This window comes from Bos grunniens, chromosome 7, assembly GCF_055505025.1.
Source record: "Bos grunniens cultivar Pamir isolate PY7600 chromosome 7, Bosgru_T2T1.0, whole genome shotgun sequence".
Classification (NCBI taxonomy): Eukaryota; Metazoa; Chordata; class Mammalia; order Artiodactyla; family Bovidae; genus Bos; species Bos grunniens.
The window spans coordinates 103,076,174-103,101,885 of record NC_141171.1 but is presented as its reverse complement, the minus strand read 5'-3'; the positions used below and the strand labels follow the sequence as shown (position 1 = coordinate 103,101,885).

General features: G+C 38.6%; 1 long non-coding RNA gene across 5 annotated transcripts in view; it reads right to left on the bottom strand.

Annotated features, from left to right (window-relative positions):
- The window catches only part of LOC147370068 (uncharacterized), a 175,475-nt gene extending 150,443 nt beyond the window's left edge, over window positions 1–25,032 (bottom strand). For 3 of the 5 annotated variants that reach the window (XR_015168382.1, XR_015168383.1, XR_015168385.1), the window contains exon 1: window positions 24,626–25,032. This is a non-coding gene — a long non-coding RNA (uncharacterized LOC147370068). The remainder of the gene's footprint in view (window positions 1–24,625) is intronic. The other 2 variants (XR_015168381.1, XR_015168384.1) reach the window with 2 other exon arrangements.
- Window positions 25,033–25,712: the final 680 nt, after the last annotated feature.

The window sequence follows — 25,712 nt, the reverse complement described above, 5'->3', positions numbered from 1 at the left end:
TCCTCCGCCACCTCTGAGACAGCAAGATCAACACCTCCCTTCCGCCTCAACGTGAAGACGAGAATGAATACCTTTAGGATGGTCCATTTCTACTTAATGAATAGTAGATAGCCATGCTGTACAGGGAATGCGCCTCTCTCTGTGTGAGTGTGTGGGTCTCCGTGTGAAAATCTAAGGACTACGGCAAGAACGCCATGAGACGCTTTGTGCCATTATCATCACCTGAACGTTGCCTGCTCAGACCTTCATGTGCGAGACTTGAAGTGGACGGTCTGTCCTTACACAGGCATAAGGTGAGTGATATTTACATAAAATTAATAATGTATTAATTCTCTCTGGCTTTCCCAAGAATTACACTGCTGTATAGTATGCCTCTCTTTTGTAATTGGAAAAACTGCGTATCAGCCTGTCATCACAGGTAAGTGCTCTTTTAATATGGTAATGAAGTTTCCAAGACTGTATTATGATTATGACTATACTACTGTATGCCACAAAATTTCGTGATTAATTCAAATGTGTATAGGCCAGGCTACTGTGAAGTAATCAATATTGATTACAGTAGGCTACCATAAAGCAGTCTCACCGTTTCTTTATTATTAATGCATGAATTTATTTTCATATTATATCTTCATTTTTGATGTCATTTAAGAGACATATGTGTAATATCTACAGTGTTTTATATCATAAAAGACAATATTGATAAAGTTATTGACAGACAATTCATTTTGTGAACAGATGATGTAAACGTCTGGTATTAATAAAATAGTACATTAGTATAAATGCATTTTCTCTTTCTTATGATTTTCTTAACAACATTTCTTTTCTCTAGCTTACTTTGTGGTAAGAATGCAGTATATATTGCATATACCATATGTGCTAATCAACCGTTCATGTTACAGGTAAGGCTTTAGGTCAACATTAAGCTATCAAAGGACATGTGCCTTCTCCCACATTGCTTGAGGATTTGAGATGCAACCCAAGAATCCATTTCTAACAAGCTTAAAGTGATGCTGGTGCTTCTGATCCAAGGAATAAATTTTGAGAACCTTGCACTATACCACTTAAAATTATTTGCCTTTAAACATGAGTATCAGTGGTAATGGTGGTTAAGTTGCTCAGTCATGTCTGATTCTTTGCAACCCATGGAGTGTAGCCTGCCAGGCTCCTTTGTCCATGGGATTCTTCAGGCAAGAATACTGGAGTGGGTTGCCATTTCCTTCTCCAGGGGATCTTCCCGACCCAGGGATCAAACCCAGGTCTCCTACTTGGCAGGGGGATTCTTTACCACTGAGCCATCAGGGAAGCCCTAAGCATATCAGTTCGTGTATATTATTTTCTTTGACTCCGGGAGATGGTGAGGGACAGGGAGGCCTGATGTGCTGTGGTCCATGGGGTTGCAGAGAGTTGGACACGACTTAGTGACTGAACAACAAAAACAATTTTCCTTAACCACATGCATTATACATTTCTGGAGGGCAGCATTGATTCTTATCCATCATTTAACTCTCACTGTGTCTAGAAAAGGGATTTACATGTAGTAGATGCCCAAATGGTATTAATCAGAATTCAATGATTATTACTATATTATTTCATGTGGCTCAATTCAAGGGATATAATTCTGCTTTGGCATAAAAGAGCTATTTGCCATACAGTTTGAAATAAGTATGTATTTTTCATAATTTTTTTAAATTTCATGAACTGGGTGACTTTCATAAAATCTATGTAGCAAAATATATTATTTTTAAAATCTCATTTGATATACCTGTGTAGCTAAAAAGTCTCTCATTAAACTTAGAAAATATGAAACAATGGGTAAGAGGCAAATAATAAAATAATCTCTATCATGATTATATCAACCAATATCCAGCGAAAATCTTACAGATCCCAGGAATGGAATAAATGCTTTAGCACTGATATCAGAGGGCAGCGATGGTATACTTTGACAAAGGCATCCCCATGATGATGTCTCGGGTGCTGTGCTAGGCTCTGCAGACAGCCGAGGGGAAGCTAAAATTCTGATTCACGGGCAGGAGTGATTTATTCTACGTTGACTTTGTTTGACAGCAGGTGCCTGGTCTGTAATTTAGCCATTACACATTTTTTTCCTTGCCTCTGAACAAAGCTAGGAAGCTAAAACCTGGGCATGGCACCTGCTAAAATAACATCAAGAGAATAAAAGCCCCAGATTTAGAATAGCAGTAAAATAAAAGAAACTAATTCGTTTAGAATAAAGTCAAGGAGCCAGAGAGGTATGATGTTTGTTTTTAAAAATCTAAAGAATGAGATATGCAGGATATAGTGAAGATTAAATAGTGACTAACTAAGGAAAAAATTTTTAATAAACCATATGGAAAATCCTTTTACTAAAGCCAGAATGAGTTTTCAGGATCATGAAAAAGTTTTTAACTATTTAATTTATGCCCTAAATATCCCTTCTATACTTCTTTTATTAAATGCACATACATGAAAATGTACTTTTCTGAAAATTTTTCACAAACCACATTTTCGCATTTAAAGGTTGAGAATCTCATAGGATCATTCCAGTATCATTCAATTTGATCTTTTAAAATTAAACCTAAATACTGATGGACTGTTATCTTTTTTAGCACACTTGTAGTCAAACTCATGTTTTCTTTTCTAGCTTGTACAATTTTCCATTGGAGGCAAGTCTCTAAGCTCTTTCTGTAATTTGAAAGACAGCCTTGAGATTCAAATTTAGATTTTCCCCCATTCTAAATCCCACCCAAGACCATTCTAATGGTTCCAGCTGTGATAGGTTAGTTTTGATTCTAATCGCAGACAGCTTGTGCTCATATCCTCAGACAACCAAATCCATTTACTCTGCTCATGGAGGATTGCTCTTCTCTCTGACATCCTAGATCTATGGAAGCTATAACCCTTCATGGCCCACACTCCCTTCCTCTATGCCTTGACTAGTCAAGACTTTTAACAATTTCAAATGTTTCTACTCTATCACCTTAGAGATACTGAAAACAGAAGTGATCTCTATTGTTTAAATTATATGTTCCTTTCTTCCATACAATACAATTGCTAATACCTGTCAACATCCCCAGAGTTAACACCACCTTGCTATTAGCCTCTGAAAGAAAATCCCCAACTTGCTCCATTCCATCCCAAACCTTGATGCTGCATTGATTGAATTTTTTACCCTTTATTAAACCGATATGTCGATTCCTGATATTCCCGGAAGTTTAGCTCTAATAGAGGTGTCAAACTCATGTCTCCTTCTGTGAAAGCTTTAAAAAAATCTAAGAATTGTAAATTGATTTTGGATGAAGTCCAATCTCCCCAAAATATATTTTTTAACCAAGAAAATAGCTAAAGCTTAAACCTTGGATGAGTATGACGGCTTGTGACTTCCAACTATATCACTTCTAGCCACCTGAGGTCTGTTGGGCTTCTCTCTGCCCATCTCTCCACACACACCCCTGCCATTAAACTTATGTACTTTAGAGTTCATAGGCTGTCACCAAATAAATGTTGCCCAGTCAAGTGATGAACAATATTGGGAATCAAAATGAATGAGATCTCCCAGGTTATGAACATTGTTTCAACATGCATCTCTAAGAAAGACAGACATGCCTTTCAGAATCAAATAAAACCTAATTTCTATTTCAATAATAAGAAACATTTTTAACATTCAATCCAAAGTAAACTTGACTTGCTGCTCAATTGATTTTGATTTTTTCCCATGTGATTTTGCATACCAAAAATTAATAAGTGATTTTTTAAAAGCTTTTTCAAAGTGTGAGGCTCAAAAAACAAGATGTCAAACTGTATCTAACTTCATTGTATTTATAATCCTTTGTAAACCTCACTCACACTGCAAAGTGTGGATTTGCCTAAGATTAAATTAATCCCTGTTTACACATATCACATAATTCTATCTCTTTCATCCCAAGAGACAATACAGAGAATTTCTGAGGCATGAGTGAGCATGCTAATTTCTGACAAAATGAAGTGTAAAGAACTAGGAAATGTTTTGTTATGATAATAGCAAAATATAGAAAGAAGTGAAATGGCACACTCCAAGTACCTCCTGTTCTCAAGCAGACATGCAATTCTATTGAAAAACTTGGTTTGGTTTTCAGATGTAAAGTCTTAGGTAATTCAACAATGACATTTTCATCTCATGAGTTCTCAATTATAAGAAAATATGCCTAAATTTATCAGAATTCATAGCACCTTTTTAAGGCAATAATTTTATTGATGCATGCTACATGATAAAATAAAACTCTTATAAAGGTGGCATCTAAGAAACTTTTTTCTCTAAATTTAATAAATTATTTGGGAACAAATCAGTAAAAAATGATAGGGTCCATTATAAGAGGACTAGAAAGGGAAAAAGATAGCTGTTTAGACAGTATATTATATTCTTAACATGATACTATATTATGCTATCTTTTTACACAGATTAAAAAGTGTGCATTCAAAAAAGTAGATACATTTCATACATCAAAGAGCTAAAAAATAACAGTGGATGCATGAAAGTGAAAAGTGAAGATGCTCAGACTCTTCCTGACCCCATGGACTGCAGCCTCCATCCACGGGATTTTCCAGGCAAGAGTGGTGGAGTGGGGTGATTCTATTGTTTAATGGATCTAATTGTTAAACAACTAATACCAGTATAGCTTTTCTTGTCACTAAATTATGTGTATGTGTGAAATGAATAGAAGCTGATAAATCATGTTCACATACACTATTTTAAATACAAGTGAATCTAGCTGTAGATATTGTTTTGGAAGAAAACATCACTGTGTTGTCTCATAGAATAAAAGAAAGAAAAATGGTCCTGAGTTCTTGAAATATAATAAAGGACACTAACATGGCTGTACTTGTAGTTTTATTATGAATTCCTGGAAGATTCATTCTGTGATGATTACTGATAACTTGTCTACCCTTTATATCTCTAGAACCTGGAAGTTCTAGAAGGTGGGAGATTTGTCTCCCACTCTTAGTCCATCATATCCTGCAAGATTAACATTCTAATCCTATGATGTTTCCCTGCATTTCTGCTGCTGCTGCTGCTAAGTTGCTTCAGTCGTGTCCGACTCTTTGCGACCCCATAGACAGCAGCCCACCAGGCTCCCCTGTCTCTGGGATTCTCCAGGCAAGAACACTGGAGTGGGTTGCCATTTCCTTCTCCATCCCTGCATCTCTAGATATTTGTATAAACTGTGAACATTCAGGTATATTGTCTAATCACAGCTGATATTCAGGCAGAAAGGAAAAGCTGGCATGTGGCTATTTGATAAAGTATCTGGGAAAGGAGCTAAAGAGCATAGTAAAAATACTTTTTTCTCCTTCCTACCCTATATGACTCAGTCGGTAAAGAATCTGCATGCAATGCAGGAGACCCGGGTTTGATTCCTGGGTTGGGAAGATCCCCTGGAGGAGGGCATGGCAGCCTAGTCCAGTATTCCTACCTGGAGAATCCCATGGACAGAGGAACCTGGTGGGCTACAGTCCATGGGGTAGCAAGAGTCAGACACGACTTAGCGACTAAACCACCACCACCACCTTATATACAAATCAATACCAGGAACAAAGAAACAGTAAAGACAACTCAGACTTCCTAACATGGATGTCTTCTGCCTGTTTAGCAAATGTGGAAATGGAAAGTTGCATATTTCAGGGCAAGTCAGCTTAATGCTATTTTATTGATTAGGAGTATTTTGTATGGTTCAGAGTAATTCCTGTCTGAAAGGAATCAAGATTTTATTCAAAATCTTTAGGGCTATAAAGCTTTTTCCCTTTGCCATTTTATTTAGTCTTTTCTGAACCATACATATTATCTTCAAAGACACTTTGAAGAAGAAAATACAGAGTCTATATTTGTAAAATTCTCATTTTAGAAATAATAAGAAAAAAATATGGCTCAGGATTTAGGTGACTTACCCAAGGCCTATGAGTATAAGGAGACTAACTCATGATTCAGGACCTCTGATTTCTGGTGCAACAAATGTCCAATAAAATACTGCTTTTTAGTCTAAGCTTTATTTTGCATTTATTAAAATGTTTATATAAAATCATATCTAGTAGTCTAAACTTATAAACACTACATTCAGTCTACTACTGCATATTATGGGATGAATGCAGTGTCTATTTTTTTGGCCACCTGATACATTTTTCTTCGACCTTCTATTCCTGATTATAAATCTATTCTCCAGTGCCCTAGTTTCAGAGCACACATATTGAAGCAAGGTTGATCAACATGACTTGGCACATTTTCTTGAACACAGAGATTGGTGTGGGGGCAGGGGGCACTAGTCAGAATCCAAGACTGATTTGAACGGATTGGGGAAGAGACAGCATCTTTTCTGAGAAAATTACTACGTTGGGAATGGCTAACAATGGTTACCTTCCCAACCATGCCTGCAAAATAAAAGCTGAGAACAGACACATAGAAATAGGAGATGGATGGGGAAGAGAGTCCAGGGGAGCTTGAGGCTCCAGCATTACCTTGATGCCAAGGTTCCTATAGATTTCCCATAGAACTTGAGCACTTTCATAATGTTCTTGACTTTTGCCAAAGCTAATCAAAATTAAAATAACATGATGACAATATTTTCTGGGTTCCCCACAGTGTTCCTGACAATAAATGGAATATGACTGACCTTTTTGACTAAAAGAGTACATTAGACTCTGTTCACAAAACAATCTGAACACAATATTGTAAATCAACTATACTTCAATTTTAAAATGGGAAAAAAAGGTAGCAATCTTAAAGAAAAACTCATTCCATCTCTTATCTTATTAGAAAATCAAGTCCCCCTTGTAGAGAAAATTAGTTGCTTAAAATAATTTACATGTACTTATTTTCACCAAAACTAATGTAATTTTCTGTCCATTTAAATACTTATGGCATTCTTAAGCAAATGATTTCATTAATTTTCCCTTTTCATTTTTTTCCCCATTCAAGGTTCTTATTTTGTTGTTTATTTCAAACTTAACAATTTCAATACACAATGCCTTTTGTACCAAACCCCACCTAAACATATATAGGTATAAAACTCTGATCAAAATCACTGATCAAATTCACTATTGAAACTTGCCTGAAAGCCTCCAGGATATAAGATAGACACATAGGTAGGTATATAGATAGATCAAATAGATAACACTAGATAGATAGACTTCCATTATGTATGTGTGTATATGTGTGTATATACATTTATATATATGTATATTTGTATTAATCAGGATTCTCTAGAGAAATAGAACATATATCAATACATGATTACAACATATATATGTATTATAAGGAATGTAATATTTTAAATATTCAAAATATCCTATATATTCATTACAAGGAATTGATTCACAGGACTACAGAGGCTGAGAAGTTCAATCATCTGCTACTGCTAAGTCGCTTCAGTCGTGTCCGACTCTGTGCGACCCCATAGACGGCAGCCCACCAGGCTCCCCCATCCCTGGGATTCTCCAGGCAACAATACTGGAGTGGGTTGCCATTTCCTTCTCCAGTGCATGAAAGTGAAAAGTGAAAGTGAAGTCGCTCAGTTGTGTCTGACTCTTCACGACCCCATGGACTGCGGCCTACCAGGCTCTTCCATCCATGGGATTTTCCAGGCAAGAGTACTGGAGTGGGGTGCCACTGCCTTCTCCAAGTTCAACCATCAGCCATCTGCAATCCAGAGACTCAAGAACACAGGTACTGCAATTCACGCTCATGTATAATTCAGTCTGAGTCCAAAGGTTTGAGAACTAGGGAAACCAATGGTATAAATCTCAACCCCAAAGCCAAAGACTCATGTCCCAGCTCATACAATCAGGCAGAAAGGAACAAATGCAACCCCCCACCACCACCTCCTTCCCCACACCCTGCATGGTTCTATCCAGGCCCTCAAAGGACTGGATGAGCTCTACTTACATTGGGGATAGCAAGCTGCTTCACTGATTCAAATGTTAATCTCATCAGCCAACACCCTCATTGACACTCCCAGAAATAATGTTTAGTCAACTATCCAGGCATTCCATAACTCAGTTAAGTTGACATGCAAAAAACCCATCACAATGTTATTCACTATAGGAGATATATATATATATATATATATATATATATATATATATATATATATATATATCTGTAGGGATATACAGGCTGTATCTATATATGTAGAGGATATATAGATATCTATCTATATAATAGATATATATCCTACAGTGAATATTATAAGGCCAACAAGAATAAATTTGGATGAAAGTAAAGGGGTATACCAGATAAACCAAGCACATATTATGTCAAAAAAAGACTTGTGAAGTTCAAAACATACAGAAGTTCGGCAAGACAGCAACAAGAAAAAAATTAATTTTAAATTTAATTACAAGTACTCAGTTGTGTCCAACCCTTTGTGACCCCATGGACTGTAGCCCACAAGGCTCCTCTGTCTGTGGGATTTCCCAGGCAAGAATACTAGAGTAGGTTGCCATTTCTTCCTCGAGGGAATCTTCCCAACCCAGGGATTGAACCCACATCTCTTGTATCTTCTGCACTGGCAGGCAGATTCTTTAGCAGTAGCGCCAGCTGGGAAGCCAAGGTGGATTACAAGTCCATGAGTAGAATTAGTATTTATTGCCTACACCTGACACTTTTTAATTCTAAATTAATCAAGGGAGTAGAACACCTGAGGGAATATAGAGAGCTGGCCACTCAAAGTGGGAACAAATATTACATCAGTTTAAGAACAAGTATAATTTATTTTTTAATCTTGCAGAAGGTGTGCAATTATTCTTTTAAATGCCAAGAATTTCACACTCATTGTGGAGTCCTGAAAGTAAGTAACCTTGTTATGAACAAAGTTATTTGAACTTTGTTATGAACGCTAACTGCAAACTTTACATGAAAAAATGCATAGTCCTCACACTTTCTTTTTTAATTAACATTTTCATTGTCCTATTTAACACTTATGAAAACATAATGGTATACATGATTGGTTTCATTCTTTCCTTTTTTAAATAAATGCAACAATCAAGACAAATATTCCTGAAATCACCTAAGTATTATTTAATCTACCATCATTGAAGTGAGATAAAATCTACACTTTAAATATACTCTCTATACCACATCTGTAATGATAATGCTTCCTAATGAAGTGCTTAAATACTACAAATATTCTTCAATGAGTTTTCCAGATAAGATAAAGACAAATTTCTTAACCACTTCCTTTGCTTTAACCTAGTTCTATTAAATTATTTTTATGGTGCCATTTAAAAGCACCTTTTTTATTGATCAAAATTGCATTTTTAAAATGAGTTGGAGATAGTCTTAAAGATTTTTATGAACTAGTACCATTAACTGAAACACACTTTTCATAAGTTGGGAAATGACATTTAATGATATGCCACTAAAATGATAGCTATTAAATTTGTGGTACATTAAAACTGCATAAAATATGTTTCCTTTGATGTTTATAAATTGATTCTGCCATGTGTACCTGCAAAGTAATTAAACTTTTAAATTACCTATGTGCTTTTATTAATGTCCTCTGTTTGAAGGTTGGAAAAACAAAGGCAGGTCTGTAATGAATGAAAAATGACTAGAAGCAAAATTAAGACTTACTGTTAAAGTAAATTTTGAATAATTGTATCATTAATACAACGGACTAGGCTACCCTGAAACTTATTGAGCTTTCCACACCTAAAAGTGCTCAGAGTGGATGCCGTTTGTCAGATTACAGGAGACTCATAAGTGAGTTAGAAAGATGTAACAGGAAAACCTGAATTTCCCTTTCACTGTCTCAACATAAATATTCTATGACTTAAGTAAAAATAAATGATGATGGCATAAGAAAGGATGGATGATAAAACATCAGCAGCTTTGAAAAACAGCAGGGTTTTGAGTAACAGTGACTTTGCACCTTAACGAACGAGGGTCATCAGGGCTTTTCTAAGATGTTGTGTTTTGAAGCCCAGAAAGCTTCCACTCCCTTCCCTTGTGCTTTCATGGCATGTATCACACTGCATTATATTTAAATGCTCATGTGTCGGTTTCTCTCATTAGATGATGAGATTTTTCAAGTAAGGGCATATATTTACCTATTTACTTTTGAATATCCAGTACAGTCACTAGATGAAAATTATTAATTTTCCTGAAACATGAAAGAAATTATTAATGTGTAATTAATGTCTCCAAAGTAATCAGTAATGGATAAAAAGGTCAAGATAGTACAAAATTTATACCCAACCTGCTCTGTAGTCCTAAAGTCCTTAATTATTGGGAAGTACTCAGACTGTAGGAAATGATTGTGCTCACAAATCAAATTTTAGGTAAACAATGTAACAAAAGCTTAAAATTTCAAATGACAATTTAGGGAATCTCAAATACAAAGATGACACAAACAGATGGAGAGACAAAATACTATGTTCTGAGATTTAAAGAATCAATATTGTGAAAATGATTATAATACCCAAAAAAATCTATAAATTCAATGCAATCCGTATAAAACTACCAATGGTATTTTTCATAAAACTAGAACAAATAATTTCACAATTTGTATGGAAGCACAAAAGACCCTGAATAGCTAAAGCAATCTTGAGAAAGACTACAGCTGGAGGAATCAACCTTCTTGACTTCAGACTATACTACAAAGCTACAATCATCAAGGTAGTATGGCACTGGCACAAAAACAGAAATATCAACAAAGGAATAAGACAAAAAGCCCAGAGTTAAACCTACACACCTAAGGGCACCTTATCTTTGACAAACAAGGCAAGAATCTATAGTGTAGAAAAGACAGTCTGTTCAATAAGTGGTGCTGGGAAAACTGGACAGCTATGTGTAAAAGAGTGAAATTAGAACACTACCTAATACCATACACAAAAATAAACTCAAAATGCATTAAAGACCTAAATGTAAGACCAGAATCGATAAAATTCTTAACAGAAAAACATAGGGAGAACACTCTGTCACATAAATCACAGCAAGATCCTCTGTGATGCACCTCTTAGAGTAATGGAAATAAAAACAAAAATAAACAAATGGGACCTAATTAAATTTAAAAGCTTTTGCACAATGAAGGAAACTATAAACACAGTGAAAAGACAATGCTCAGAATGAGATAGCAAATGAAACAACTGATAAAGAATTAATCTCCAAAATATACAAGCAGCACATGCGGCTCAATACCAGGAAAAAAAAAAAAAAAAAACAACAACCACAACCGAATCAAAAAGTGGGCAGAACATCTAAACAGACATTTTTCCAAAGAAGACATACAGATGGCTACTAAACAAATGAAAAGATGCTCAACATCTCTCCTTATTAGAGAAATGAAAATCAAAACTACAATGAGTTATCACCTCATATTGGTCAGAATGGCCAACATCAAAAACAAAACAAAAAAAATCTACAACAAGAATTGCTGGAGAAGGTGTGGAGAAAAGGGAACCCTCCTGCACTGTTGGTAGGAATGTAAATTGATACAGCCACTCTAGAGATTCCTTGAAAACTAGGAATAAACCTACCATATGACCCAACAATCCCACTACTGGGCATACACCCTAGCTTTTACAAAAGCTAGAATATGGAAGCAACCTAGATGTCCATCAGAGATGCATAAAGAAGGATAAAGTTGTGGTACATACATAGAATGGAATATTAGTCTTAAAAAGGAATGTATCTGAGTCAGTTCCATTGAGGTGGATGAACATACAGCCTGTTAAACAAAGGAAAGAGGGAAGGTATTCCCCTACCCTGCTGCCGAGCCCCACCCCAGCCACTGCCCGAGGGAGGGCCCGGCCCAGTGTCCTTGTCTCCAGGGAAGGCAGTCCAGGTCTCCCCCTCCTGGAGGACCCTCTGGAGCACTGGAACCCCTGAGAGGCCCAGCGATGGAAAACGCCTGGCCATGTCCTCCTCCTCCAACGTGGGCAAAGCCTCCTGACTTCACACGGTTTTATCATGAACATTTGCTGATGCATCCGCCACATACTCAACCACTGAAAAATTCCAGAGTTGTCTTTTTCTGTTCTTGTTCCTTTGTGTACTCTGCTCTGAGGACATTGGCTGTCTTGTTCTTCCCAGAATGTTTGCGCTTTCTCTCCAAATATGAGTCTGCTGAACGTCATGTGAGTCTCCCCTCCTAGCACTATAGCCTGAACATTCTTTCAAGGCCGCAAACTGGGCAAGCACAAGTTGACTTCATTAGTTTCCACCTCTCAAATATGCTGTCTGATGGCCAAAGGCTGGAGAAAACCTATCTTTGTCTGCGTGGTCCAACTGTTTACTTATTTCAAGGAGGATATGAAAGCATCATTAACCAGTTTAACAGGTATAAAGCAATATGCTAAACTTGACTAGTTATCTATTGTTGCATAACAAAGTTACCCCCAAAACTCACCAGCTTAAAACAGCACGTATTTATTATCTCACAGTTTCAATCTATAGATTTAATGTAATTTCTATAAAAATACCATAATACTTTTCACAGAACTAAAACAAATAATTCTAAAATGCATATGAAACCACAAAAGATCCCAAATTGCCCAAGCAATCTTGAGTGAAAAAAGCTGCAAGAATCATGCTCTCTGAATTTAGACTATACCAGAAAGTCACAGTAATCACGATAGAATGGTATTAGGACAAAAACAGACACAGATCAGTGTAAAAGAACAGAGAGTCCAGAAGTAAACACACACACCTATGGCGCAGACGGTAAAGTGTCTGCCTGCAACGTGGGAGACCCAGGTTCGATCCCTGGGTCGGGAAAATCCCCTGGAGAAGGAAATGGCAACCCACTCCAGTATTCTTGCCTGGAAAATTCCATGGATGGAGGAGCCTGGTGGGCTACAGTCCATGGGGTCGCACAGTGTCTGACATGACTGAGCGACTTCACAATAATATGGTCAATTAATCTGCAACAAAGGAGGCAAGGATATACGATGGAGAAAAGACAGTGTCTTCTATAAATGGCACTAGGAAAATTGGACAGCTACACATAAAATAATGAAATTAGAGCATTTCCTTAATTCTATTTACAAAAATAAACTCAAAATGGATTAAAGACCAAAGTGGAAAACCTGAAACCATAAAACTCCTAGGAGAGAGCATAAGCAGAACACTATTTGACATATATTGTAGCAATATTTTTTGAGATCTGTCTTCCAGGGCAAAAGAATCAAAAGGAAAAATAAATTAATAGAATCTAATTAAACTTAAAAAAGCTTTGGCACAACAAAGAAAACCACTGACAAAGCAAAAAGACAAGAGACAACCTACCGAATGGAGGAAAAAATGTGCAAAAGATATGGCTAATAAGGGGCTTCCCAGGTTGCTCAGATGGTTAAGAATATGCCTGCAGTGCAGAAGACCCAGGTTCAATCCCTGGGTCAGGAAGATCCCCTGGCAAAGGGAATGGCAACCACTCCAGTATTCTTGCCTGGAGAACTCCTTGGACAGAGGAGCCTGGTGGGCTACAGTCCACGGAGTCCAAAGAGTTGGACACGACTGAGCCACTAACACACACACACACACACATACACTCACACACGTACTCTAAGAGATTAACATCCAAAATATATAAATGGTTCATACAACTCAGTATCAATAAAAAAACAAGCAACCCAATTAAAAATGGGCAGAAGACCTGAATAGATGTTTTTCCAAAGAAGATACACAGATGGCCAACAGGTACATGAAGATGTTCAACATCACTGATCATCAGAGAAATGCAAATCAAAACCACAGTGAGATTTCAACTCACATCTATCAAAATGGTGATCATCTAAAGGTTTACAAATAACAAATCTGATGAGGATGCGGAGAAATGGGAATCCCAGTGCACAGTTTGTGGGACTGTAAATTAGTCCAGCCACTACAGAAAATAGCATGAAGTTTCCTTAAAAAGCTAAAATTAGAACTACCGTATAATCCAGCAATTCCACTCCTGACTATATATCTGGAAAAAATATAAACACTTATTTAAAAAGATATATACACTCTAATGTTCATAGTCACATTATTTATAGTAGCTAAAATATGAAAGTCACCCAGGTGTCTATTGACAGATGAATGGATAAAGAAGATGTGCTATAAACACACACAGACACACATAATGGAATATTACTCAGCCATTAAATAAAAGAAATTCTTCCGTTTGCAACACTGTGGACGGACCTAGTGGGTATTATGCTTTTAGTGAAATAAGTCAGACAGAGAAAGACAAACACTTTGTTATCACTTACTTGTGTAATCTAAAAAATAAACAAATGCATATAACAAAACAGAAACAGACTCAAAGATATAGAGAACAAAACAGTGGTTACCAACGGGAAGAGGGAAGGAAGGAGGGGCAAGTGGAGTGGGAGATTAAGAAACACTAACAACTGTGTGTAAATAAATAAGCAACAGAAATATAGTATGCAGCATGGGGAGATACAGCCATTGTTTTGTAATAACTCTAAATTGACTATAATCTATCAAAGTATTGAATCATTATGTTGTACATTTGAAACTAACAGAATATTGTAAATCGACTGTACTTCAATTAAAAAAAAAAAAGGCAAGTGTCACAGGGAACATTTTGGACTAGAGAAAATATAATGATTGAAGTTACTATGCAGAGATATGTAAATAAAAAATCACTGAGCTGTGCATTTAAGATTAGTACATTTTTATGTTTTATATAAACATTTTTATGTTTATATATTGTATATCAATAAAATTTAAATTCTATTAATTAAAAATAAAAACTCCCAGGTGAATATTATAATTTTTCACAAAATTGAGAACCACTGCTTTAAATACATGGTTCTCAAGCACAGCTATGTATTAGAATTGCCGTGGGAAGGTTTTTAAAACATTTGAGTGTCACACAAATTAATTAAATCAGAATCTCTTATCCCAGGTATAAGTATTTATAAATATTCCCTATTGATTCTAAGGAAGGCCAGGTGAAAATGACTGAAAATTATTTCACTAGACAGATTATACCCTCTAGTCCCTAAAATTATCCTTGCCTTGTAGTACTCATAGGATAAAACTAACTGTTGAAAAAATAAATGGATTAATTAATAAGTCAATAATTAATTGACTCTGGTTACTTTGATTATGTAATCCAAATAAACAATCTTTTTTTTTTTTTTTTTGGTATAGTCATTGTTTTGGCAAAAAGCACCAAAACCTTTACTTAAATTACAGAAGTGAGGGTAAGCATCACAGGCTTGGCAAAATTTAATACTGAATTTGGATTCATTTTAAATAAATTCAGAACACAATTGAACAGAAGGAGAATCTACGTGAAGCAAATTGAGTAAAGACTATTACTAGATTTGAATATTAATATATATTAATAAATACTACTTCAGTTGAATATAAAACATCTCCATAAAAATTATCAGTTTTCTACACATTTCTATCTACATGCTTCCAATAAGCAAATAGAAAAATAACAGGTACCATTTACTGAACACCTACATGCCAGGCATGGGTAAAAGTGTTTTAGACATTATCTCTTATGTAATCTTCACATACTTATAATGTAAAACTTATAATGTAAAACTACTTTTGAGTTTTTTAGAAATGAGAGAATGGAAGCTTCATAGTGTTTATGATACTTAATCAAGGTCTCTCAGCTCTATAAGGTGTCCAAGATGGGGTCGTTCAGGTCAATCTAATTCCGAAGGCCCGCTTAACTTGGTTAAGCAAGAGCTCTGTGTTCTACTTAAACCAAGTGCCTGTGATAGTACCTTATGATGCACTGGTGATTTTTTTTTTTTAAACATCTTTATAAATGCCCTGTTTACCCAGGAAATAGATGAACATGGTGTGACAGTCACAGAAATTTCACTAACTGCTAATTTGGAAAATATTTTTACATGCTAAAATATGTAACTGTCATTCCTTATAGCTCACTCCTGTTAACACATCAACACCACTTCCTTATATAACTTCATGCTCTTTATTTTGCAAAATACCATTTCAATTAAAAATAGTGGCTACTTGCCAGATTCAAACAGCAGTAAATGCTAGTCTTGCAAATTGAATACACATAATAAGAATGATTTGAAAAGGAGAAACAGCCTTCTTTAATCATTATTTTATGAGAGTAACTAAGCCCCCACCAAAGTGAAATTCAGTGGCTATCATAGCAAAAAATAAATGCCTTTTAAATTCACCAAATTATATGTTGCATTATTTAATAAATCAAATGTGTAAATTTTTCTTCACCCCATGTCTGTTTTCCTATTTAACTTAAAAGTTCTAGATAAATATAAAAATACTGTACTATAGTACATACTTTTTAAATTATTAATAATTTTTATTAAAATTTTTAAATTATTACATACTTTTTAAATTATGTACTTTAGTAACAGAAAAGAACAAATCTGACTCCATATTGGATCTGTTTCTTTTACAGTAACCTTTGTATTCTATTGTTTTTGCTAAGTTAATAAATCATTAAAGGGATATGCCTCAGCTTATAACATATATAATGGCCCGTCTCTGGAAACCCTGCCTCCCATGCTGAGCTTTAAGCTACAATATCTTCCTTTAAGCTCACAGGAAACATCCCCTTCAGAGTCTGGCTGGACCCAGGAAATATTTGTGATAGTTTATCTCCTTTTTCACTTTAGCTTCTTACTTCCCTCTCTTTATAAAAGAAACTGGTGTCCAGAATGGAGCAAGATGATTCTTTGGGACACAAGTTCATCATCTTCTGGACTTGCTGGCTTTTTGAATAAAGCTGCTATTCCCTGCCCCAGCACCCTGTCTCTTGATTGATTGACCTGCCAAAAGGTGAGCAATATGAGTTTGAACTAGGCAACACTTTCAGTACTATTTCCCAGTTAAAATCAATGATTATATACAACCATAGCCAAGCTTACGATGCAATGGAATATTTGCAATTCAGTGGTGATGGATGGAGAAGGCAATGGCACCCAACTCCAGTACTCTTGCCTGGAAAATCCCATGGACGGAGGAGCCTGGTGGGCTGCAGTCCATGGGGTCTCGAAGAGTTGGACACGACTGAGCGACTTCACTTTCACTTTTCACTTTCATGCATTGGAGAAGGAAATGGCAACCCACTCCAGTGTTCTTGCCTGGAGAATCCCAGGGATGGGGGAGCTCCAGTATTCTTGCCTGGAGAATCCCAGGGACGGGGGAGCCTGGTGGGCTGCCATCTATGGGGTCACACAGAGTTGGACACAACTGAAGCGACTTAGCAGCAGCAGCAGCAGTGAAGGATAGGAATCTGGGAAAATGGCTAGGTTTGGTTAAGATCATTAAAAAAACAGAAGATATTTGAGGCTGATTATTGAAGGTCCAGTCCACCACATTAGGTTTATCTTTGCATCTCAGCACAAAGCTGAGAACATTAGAGTGCCCAGTAATTGTGATCTAAATTAATTATAATTAATTAACAGACAAACAAATGTATGGACTTACCAAGGGTCAAATCCTCAGATACATAAGTTGACAACATCACCAAGGTATTGTTTGTGGTTTCCTTGTTTTAAATTTATTCTTTTTTTTTTTTTAGGTTGTTCAACTCTTGAATGATATTAAATTTCTTGGGAAATGTAACACATAAAAAATTTTTGTAAAGATTTATTTAAGCTCAATTGATAATTTCTTAGTAGCTACCATACATTTGTGTACATCCTCCTGGTGTGTAGGTTCATCACAAAAGCCAAATTACATAAGAGAAGCTGCTCGTTAATCACAGAAAAAGGGATAATTGCTATTGCTTTAAAGATAGTTCCATCAGGTTAGTGTTTTATCTTTTATATCTTCAGAGACACATTTACCAAGAATATAATCAGTCTTGGTCATTGGAAGCCTTGAGACAACTTCTTTTTCAATATCTCTTAAGTAGGCAGTATCTCTTAACAAAACTTTTTTCTCATCACAATATTCTTTTAACAATTATCATATTATAATTATCTAGACATCAGTTTATATGGTATTAGTTACAACTTCAGTTAACATTTTGGAAACGAGGCATATTTACCAATCTTTGTCCAGGATGAAGTACTTCAATCTTTCAGTCAGTCATTAAATCAAGAAATATTCTGTAGTGGACATTTGTGATTCCGTTCATATCAGCAATTTCTGCTTTCCTAATAGTCCTCAGTTTCCATGCTAGGAGCCACATGGTTCCAGAAAACCTTACTAGTTGGGGAACACATGAGCTAGACTAAGCCCATTGGGGAGCCAAACACATGAGCACATGAACACGGAACCCACGCTTGACTAACTAGTGAAATCTCTTGCTATATGGTGTGCATTATATGGATAAAAGACCTGGAATGCCTGTAGCCGTTTTGCTGTCATGTAGGAAACCAGTCAAAGGATGGAGCGAATACATAAGGACCAAGACATACAGAATGAAAAGACAGAGGAAATTCCAGGAAAGGAAAACGAGACCCTGACACTACGAACCTCTGGATCAAAGGGCACCTAAGCCCGAACCACTTCTGGGATTACAACTGTCTCACAGTCACGCAACCTCACCCTCCCACAGAGTCCTGTCTCAAAAGGGGAACCCCCCCTCAAATTTGGCTTAATGCCCTCATGTCACCTTCTTGACATTCTTAATAATTTTATCTTAGGACCTGCATTTGTGAATGAAGTCCTATGGAACAATGGAGCAGGTTTATGAGCAAAGATGTGCATGGCAGCAACTAGCACATGTGGGGCAGTCAAGATTTGGGGGGCCCTGTGAGTAAAACCAGTTGGGATCTGGACACAAGAGACTCACAGACAGCAGCCAGGGCTGCAGTGCCCTGGCCCGCCGGGAGGAGGGCTCCAGGTGGGGGCAGTGTGAGGGGCTCGCCTGTCTTTATAGCCATCCCACGGGCATCTGCATGAAAGTTATCTCTAGAGACTGTTGGAACTGTCCACAGTAACTGCAAGTAACAAGAATATACATTGCAATAATACATTTGAAGAATGGAATTCTTCAAATCCTTCGAAGAATTTAGAAGCTGTGGTTTTGAAAAATGGCTGCAACGTAGAATATTGCAAAGCAAAGAGCCACAGGCTTCAGTTCAGTTCAGTTCAGTTGCTCAGTCATGTCCAACTCTTTGCAACCCCATGGCCTGCAGCACGCCAGACCTCCCTGTCCATCACCAACTCCCGGAGTTTACTCAAACTCATGTCCATCAAGTCTGTGATGTCATCCAACCATCTCATCCTCTGTCATCCCCTTCTCCTCCTGCCTTCAATCTTTCCCAGCATCAGGGTGGGAAATGAGTCAGCTTTTCCAGTGAGTCAGCTTTTCACATCACGTGGCCAAAGTATTGCAGTTTCAGTTTCAACATCAGTCCTTCCAATGAACACCCCGGACTGATCTCCTTTAGGATGGACTGGTTGGATCTCCTTGCCAAAGTGGCCAAAGTATTGGAGTTTCAGCTTCAACATCAGTCCTTCCAATGAACACCCAGGACTGATCTCCTTTAGGATGGACTGGTTGGATCTCCTTGCAGTCCAAGGGACTCTCAAGAGTCTTCTCCAAGACCACAGTTCAAAAGCATCAATTCTTTGGTGCTCAGCTTTCTTTATAGTCCAACTCTCACATCCATACATGACCACTGGAAAAACCATAGCTTTGACTAGATGGGCCTTTGTTGGCAAAGTAATTTCTCTGCCTTTTAATATGCTGTCTAGGTTGGTCATAACTTTCCTCCCAAGGAGAAAGCGCCTTTTAATTTCATGGCTGCAATCACCATCTGCAGTGATTTTGGAGCCCAGAAAAATAAAGTCAGCCACTGTTTCCACTGTTTCCCCATCTATTTGCCATGAAGTGATGGGACCAGATGCCATGATCTTAGTTTTCTGAATGTTGAGCTTTAAGCCAGCTTTTTCACTCTCCTCTTTCACTTTCATCAAGAGGCTCTTTAGTTCTTCACTTTCTGCCATTAGGGTGGTGTCATCTGTTTATCTAAGCAGGGAGATCTCTGGGCAGAGGAGGAGCATCACCTGGTGGAGAGGCCACGAGGGTTGCACTGGAGTCGTGAGGCCTCCTACCTGCCAGGCAGTGGTAGCTGCATTGTTATAAAATACCTCAATTAAAAGTGTCAAGGTACCACTTTCAGCATTTAAGTGAAATAACAGTACATTTTAAGCTGACCTTCTCGGTCACATTTGGTTTCTCCAACCAGTCCATCCTAAAGGAGATCAGTCCTGGGTGTTCTTTCGAAGAACTGATTTTGAAGCTGAGACTCCAATACTTTGACCACCTGATGTGAAGAGCTCATTGGAAGACTCATTGGAAAAGACCCTAATGCTGGGAAAGATTGAGAGCAGGAGGAGAAGGGGATGACAGAGGATGAGATGGTTGGATGGCATCACCGACTCAATGGACATGGGTTTGAGTGAACTCCGGGAGTTGGTGATAAACAGGGAGGCCTGGCATGCTGCAGTCCATGGGGTCACAGAGAGTCGGACATGACTGAGCAACTGAACTGAACTGAACTGAATTGATCCATGGTATTTTCATCTTTTAGTCATCACCATAATGAAACTTAACATATTGTATTTTAAATATTTTGTGTGTGTATGCATATGTATGTTTTATATGGACTCTTAAAGTCCAAAGGCAGTTCCTTTCCATTGTCTAATTTTGATCTCTGTTGCATTGTTGGGAACATATAAGTACCTCAGTAAAAACTGGTTCACAAATAGGTGAACAATTAGCCATGTTTCCTGTAAGGTATCCATATATATAGGACATCCAGTTAAGGCTGTCTAATAGGTTGTTGATTATATAAAAAAGGAGTTAATCTAGGAGATATGTCTTTCCTAGTTGATAGCCACAAATATCTGGAAGTTGAAAGTAACATGTCTGTGTTTGGGACTTACTAAGCTCCTAGGATTTGTGAGTTAATAATTTTCATCATGTTAGGAACCTTTTTGGTGATAATTTCCAAAAATGAATTTTTTGTTTCTTAATCTCTTTGGGAACTCTAGTTATAGATATAATGGGCCACTTGAAGAGTCAACCCGCAGGTGTATATGTTTCTGTTTTTAGTTTTATTTTTCCCTAGTTTTTTTTTTTTTGGCAGAGTTTTTATAGCTAAATTTACTAATATTATCCTCTGTAATACAGAATCAATTAACTTCTTTCAGTGATTTTCTTTCTCAGACACTGTAGTTTTTATTTCTGTAAGTTTGTTTTGGGTCTTTTAAATCTTCCATTTAACTACACAACATTATCAATCTCTCTTCCATCTATTACAATACATGGAATACAGTTAACATGTATGTCACCTGTTAATTCTAATATCTGCATCACTTCCAGGTTAGTTTTGATTTAATGGATTTTCTCCCCTTTATAGGTCATATCTTTCTGCGTCATAAGATGCCTTACATTTTTTATGATATGCTATACATGGTACATTTTACCTTGCTGAGTAGTAGATATTTTTGTGTTACTATATTTATTCTTGAGCTTTGCTCTGGGACACAGTTAACTTACTTGTATATGGTTAGAGCCTTTCAGTCTTCCTCTTAAGACTTGTTAAGTGGGACCAAAGCAGCATTTACTTTTGGGATAATAATTCCCCAATACTAAGAAAGGCATTCTGAGAACTGTATTAAATGTCACACATATTATGTAGCTGTTCATTAAAAGTGGGGAACAGGTACTCTCCCCAGCCATATGTGAGCTCTAGATACTGTTTCTTCTAACCCTTTAGGGTGATCTTTTTCCTGCCTCAAATAGCTCCCTCAAAAATTCTGCCCATCATTACCGTCATTACTCTGCTGAAGACTAGAGGGCCTCTGCAGATGTCCTCGGTTCCTCTGTCCTCTCTTCTCAGCACTGCTCCTTCATCCCAGTGAGTCTGCTGAATCCCTCCTGGTTGCCCACTTTACTGAACTACGACCTAGAAAGTCCCTGAAGCACTAAACAGGGACAATCAGTCTCATTTCACTTATTTCCTGTCTCTCGTGGTTCGCTGGCTTTGATTGCTTGATCTGCAGTGTTAAGAAAATAAAAGTTTCATAGACCTATTCATATTTTTTTAGTTGTTTAGGCAGGAGGACAAACTCCATCTTTCTTTTTCCATTTTAGTCAGAAGCAGGAGCCCAAAACTCATATGTTTGGATAATTTCACCTAGAAATTGTAGGAAAAAAATGTGTCCCAATTTCTCCCAAATTGAAACAGAAAAAAAAAAAAAGAGAGAGAGAGAGAGAGAGAGAAGCCTATGAAAGGGACAAAGCAGTAGCGGTCACAGAAGGAAGAAGAAAATTGTTTAAAAGAGAAGGGTAAATAGCGAATGTTTATGTGAATTAGCACGTATGCAAGGTAGAATCAAGAAGGCAGGGATAATCAGTGATACCAATCACTTCACGTAAGTTAGACTGGATAAGAGAATAAAGTGTCTTTAGAATATCTTTGGTGTCCCCAGGATGTTTAGAAATGAATTGGGGGTGAATGTTTGGTTATAAATGAGATGTGAGCACCTGCGACAGCCAATATAGAATAGTCTTTCAAAAACGTTAACTGTGAAATAGAGATAAAGTAAAATGATATGGGAAAAATAATTTTTGTTTTATATATAACACACACATATATATATATATATATATATATATATATATATATATCTTCCCTGGTGGCTCAGAGGGTAAAGGGCTGCCTGCAAGGTGGGAGACCTGGGTTCGATCCCTGGGTTGGGAAGATCCCCTGGAGAAGGAAATGGCAACCCACTCCAGTACTCTTGCCTGGAGAATCCCATGGGGCTCTGGTACATGGGGTTGACAAAGAGTTGGACACGACTGAGCGATTTCACTTTCACTTTCACACACACAGTGGGAAAAATTAGCAATTTTTTATATGTTGGAGGAAAAGAGACAAACAGTAAGATGCTTCTAAAGCTAAGAAAGAAGAGATGATTAAGAGAAGCATATTTCCCAAAGAGAGACCAGGTAACCCTTCTGTTCATGCACAGAGTCAGAATGTAGAGGAGTGGAGTTAGCAGAGATACATATATCTTTATCGTTTTGAGAGGAAGAGGAAGTAAATCTGTGGAAATGTTCCGCTTCCAGCTTTTCTGTGAAGTAGGAAAGTCGTTTGCTGGGTGTACTTAGATAGACTCCAGTACAGGAGGAAAGGGGCAAAAAAGTGAGTGCACACCCAGGGAATGGGTACAAAAGCTGGCTATGGCTACAAACACTAAACTCTGGAGGACAACGAAGGTCTGGCTCAAATGAAGACTTGAAACCATAGATTTGAAGCAAAACTCAAGATTTTCCCTCCTTCATTATGTCACTTACAAGGCACAGAACCAGAGGAGGAGGATGTGAGTGGAATCAAAGTTGAAATTTTGCCAAGTGGCTGTATTGAAAACAACAACAACAAAAACACAGTAAGAATTAGGTGAGAGCCCAAGGATTTGAGAGTGCAAAATGAAAAAAAAGGGCACCACAGTAGGGCCCTAGAAGCTTCAGGAGCCGGGGGAAGGCAAGGCTCTGCAAGTTGTGATGGGTGTGGAAGAGCAAATGTTAGGAGAGCAAGCTGGTGAGATACCTAAAGAAGCTGGGTGCCGGGTATGATGGGAGCAGCAAATGTTAGGAGAGCAAGCTGGCGAGATACCTAAAGAAGCTGGGTGCCGGGTATGATGGGAGCAGCAAATGTTAGGAGAGCAAGCTGGCGAGATACCTAAAGAAGCTGGGTGCCGGGTATGATGGGAGCAGCAAATGTTAGGAGAGCAAGCTGGCGAGATACCTAAAGAAGCTGGGTGCCGGGTATGATGGGAGCAGTGGATCTCCAAATCTGGAAGAGCTGTGATGAAGACTAGCTGCGCTGATAACCTCAGGTGTGGGTGGCCTCGGAAGAGAGATGGTGCTTTCACCTTGAAAATCAAATGGCCCTGGAGCTGGATTCATCACGCAAACAGCCCTTGAGTTTCCCAGGATCACCTGAGAGACCTGAAGTAATGACAGGACCCTGAGTTGGTCGCCAAATTCTCAAAAGACTATATGGCAAGAGTTGTCTCGAGTGGGTGGGACAAAGCAGTGTCCTGAGCAGGCAAGAGCAGGCAAGGAGGAGGCCTTTTGGTCAAGAGTGGGAGACACATTCCTATCCTCCCTCTCTGGATGAAGCTGAGGCAGGGAGGGGGAGAGAATAAGCAGATTTCTCTAAAGAGAAAAGTAATAGAAACAGCAGCCTTGAGATCTTTCCACCTAATTTCACATATTTCACGGTATTCCTGTTTCCATTTCAGAAAGTTTTCTGACTTTGCCTCTGAATTCCAGGGAGCACCTTGTTTAATTAAATCACACAGAGAATCCTAATAGAGGCTATTGAAACAGGAGGAAAAACATTTAGTGACCCTAGTCAAGGAAGGCAGTGGGAGAGGCAGGCAGGAGGATCAGTTCGGTAATAAACATAACCCCCACTGTGGGGAGGTCCCCAAGGCAGTTAGACTGGCTGGGAAGCCAGGTTGTGGGCGGGCCAGGCAACAGCTCCAGAGACGGTCTTACTCCACAGGACCCTCACTCAGAGGATGCTGCTTGGATCTTGATTCATAAATAATTTTAATTGAAATACCACTATTTCAACATTTCTTGATGCTTCGGGAAGGCACGTCTTTTACATCGGGAGCGATCTGCTCAGAAGCTCGGGAGTACGGGTTCCATACCTTGTGCCTCTTCTGGGCCAGGGTTGTCCTCACACGCCCGCAACCAGAGCAGCGGCAGAAACTCTGCAGGCGCCCCGCGCCCGCACCTGGGGTTTAAGGCATCTTCGGTCTGCTGCCGCTGCTGCTGCTAAGTCGCTTCAGCTGTGTCTGACTCTGTGCGACCCCATAGACGGCAGCCCACCAGGCTCGCCCGTCCTGGGGATTCTCCAGACAAGAACACTGGAGTGGGTTGCCATTTCCTTTTCCAATGCATGAAAGTGAAAAGTGAAAGTGAAGTCGCTCAGTCGTGCCTGACTCTTTAGCGACCCCATGGACTGCAGCCTACCAGGCTCCTCCATCCATGGGATTTTCCAGGCAAGAGCACTGGAATGGGTTGCCATTTCCTTCTCCGGCATCTTCAGTCACTTCTTTGCAATTCTGAAGAATTTTAGCTTTGAACGTGGGATTTGCAAGGGAGCCCCCCCGGAGACTTAGAAACTCAAACCCCTTCTCCCTCTCTGAGCCGCAGGCTCCGGCCTGCACTGCCAGCCTGGGCTGGTCACCAGTGCCCAGAAGGTGAAGGTTGGTCCTGGTGAGATCAAGGGGTGATTGTCCCTCTCCTTGGCACAACCCGCAGGAGACACACAGGGGCCAGTCTTTTCCACCAACCCCCGCCCCCAACCTCTCACTATCCACCCCCCGCCCCTGCAATCCAGGCAGCTGATACTTCCGGGGGCAGAGGTCACAGCGACCCCAGAGGCTGTCTGTCCTCCGTGGTTTGAGCCTGCTTGACCCCCTGGTTCACTATGAGAGTCAGAGTGTTGGTCTGGTGTCTGGCAGGAGGTGGGCACTGGGCAGGGGGCGGGCCTTGCACACTTGCACACTTGTCACACAGAGCAGAGGCCTCTGAGGGGCCTGTGAACGTCTGCACTAGCCCGCCAGAAATCCCCATGCCCAAAGGGCAGGCCACTACATAGTAAATTTAAAAAAAAATATATATAGTTCAGGTTGTGAAAGAGGTAGAAGCAGCACAGAAGAAAGGGATTTTACTTGACATACCTTGGCTAGCATTTGTTTCCCGCTATTCGAAGAAAGAGGTCCTACATTT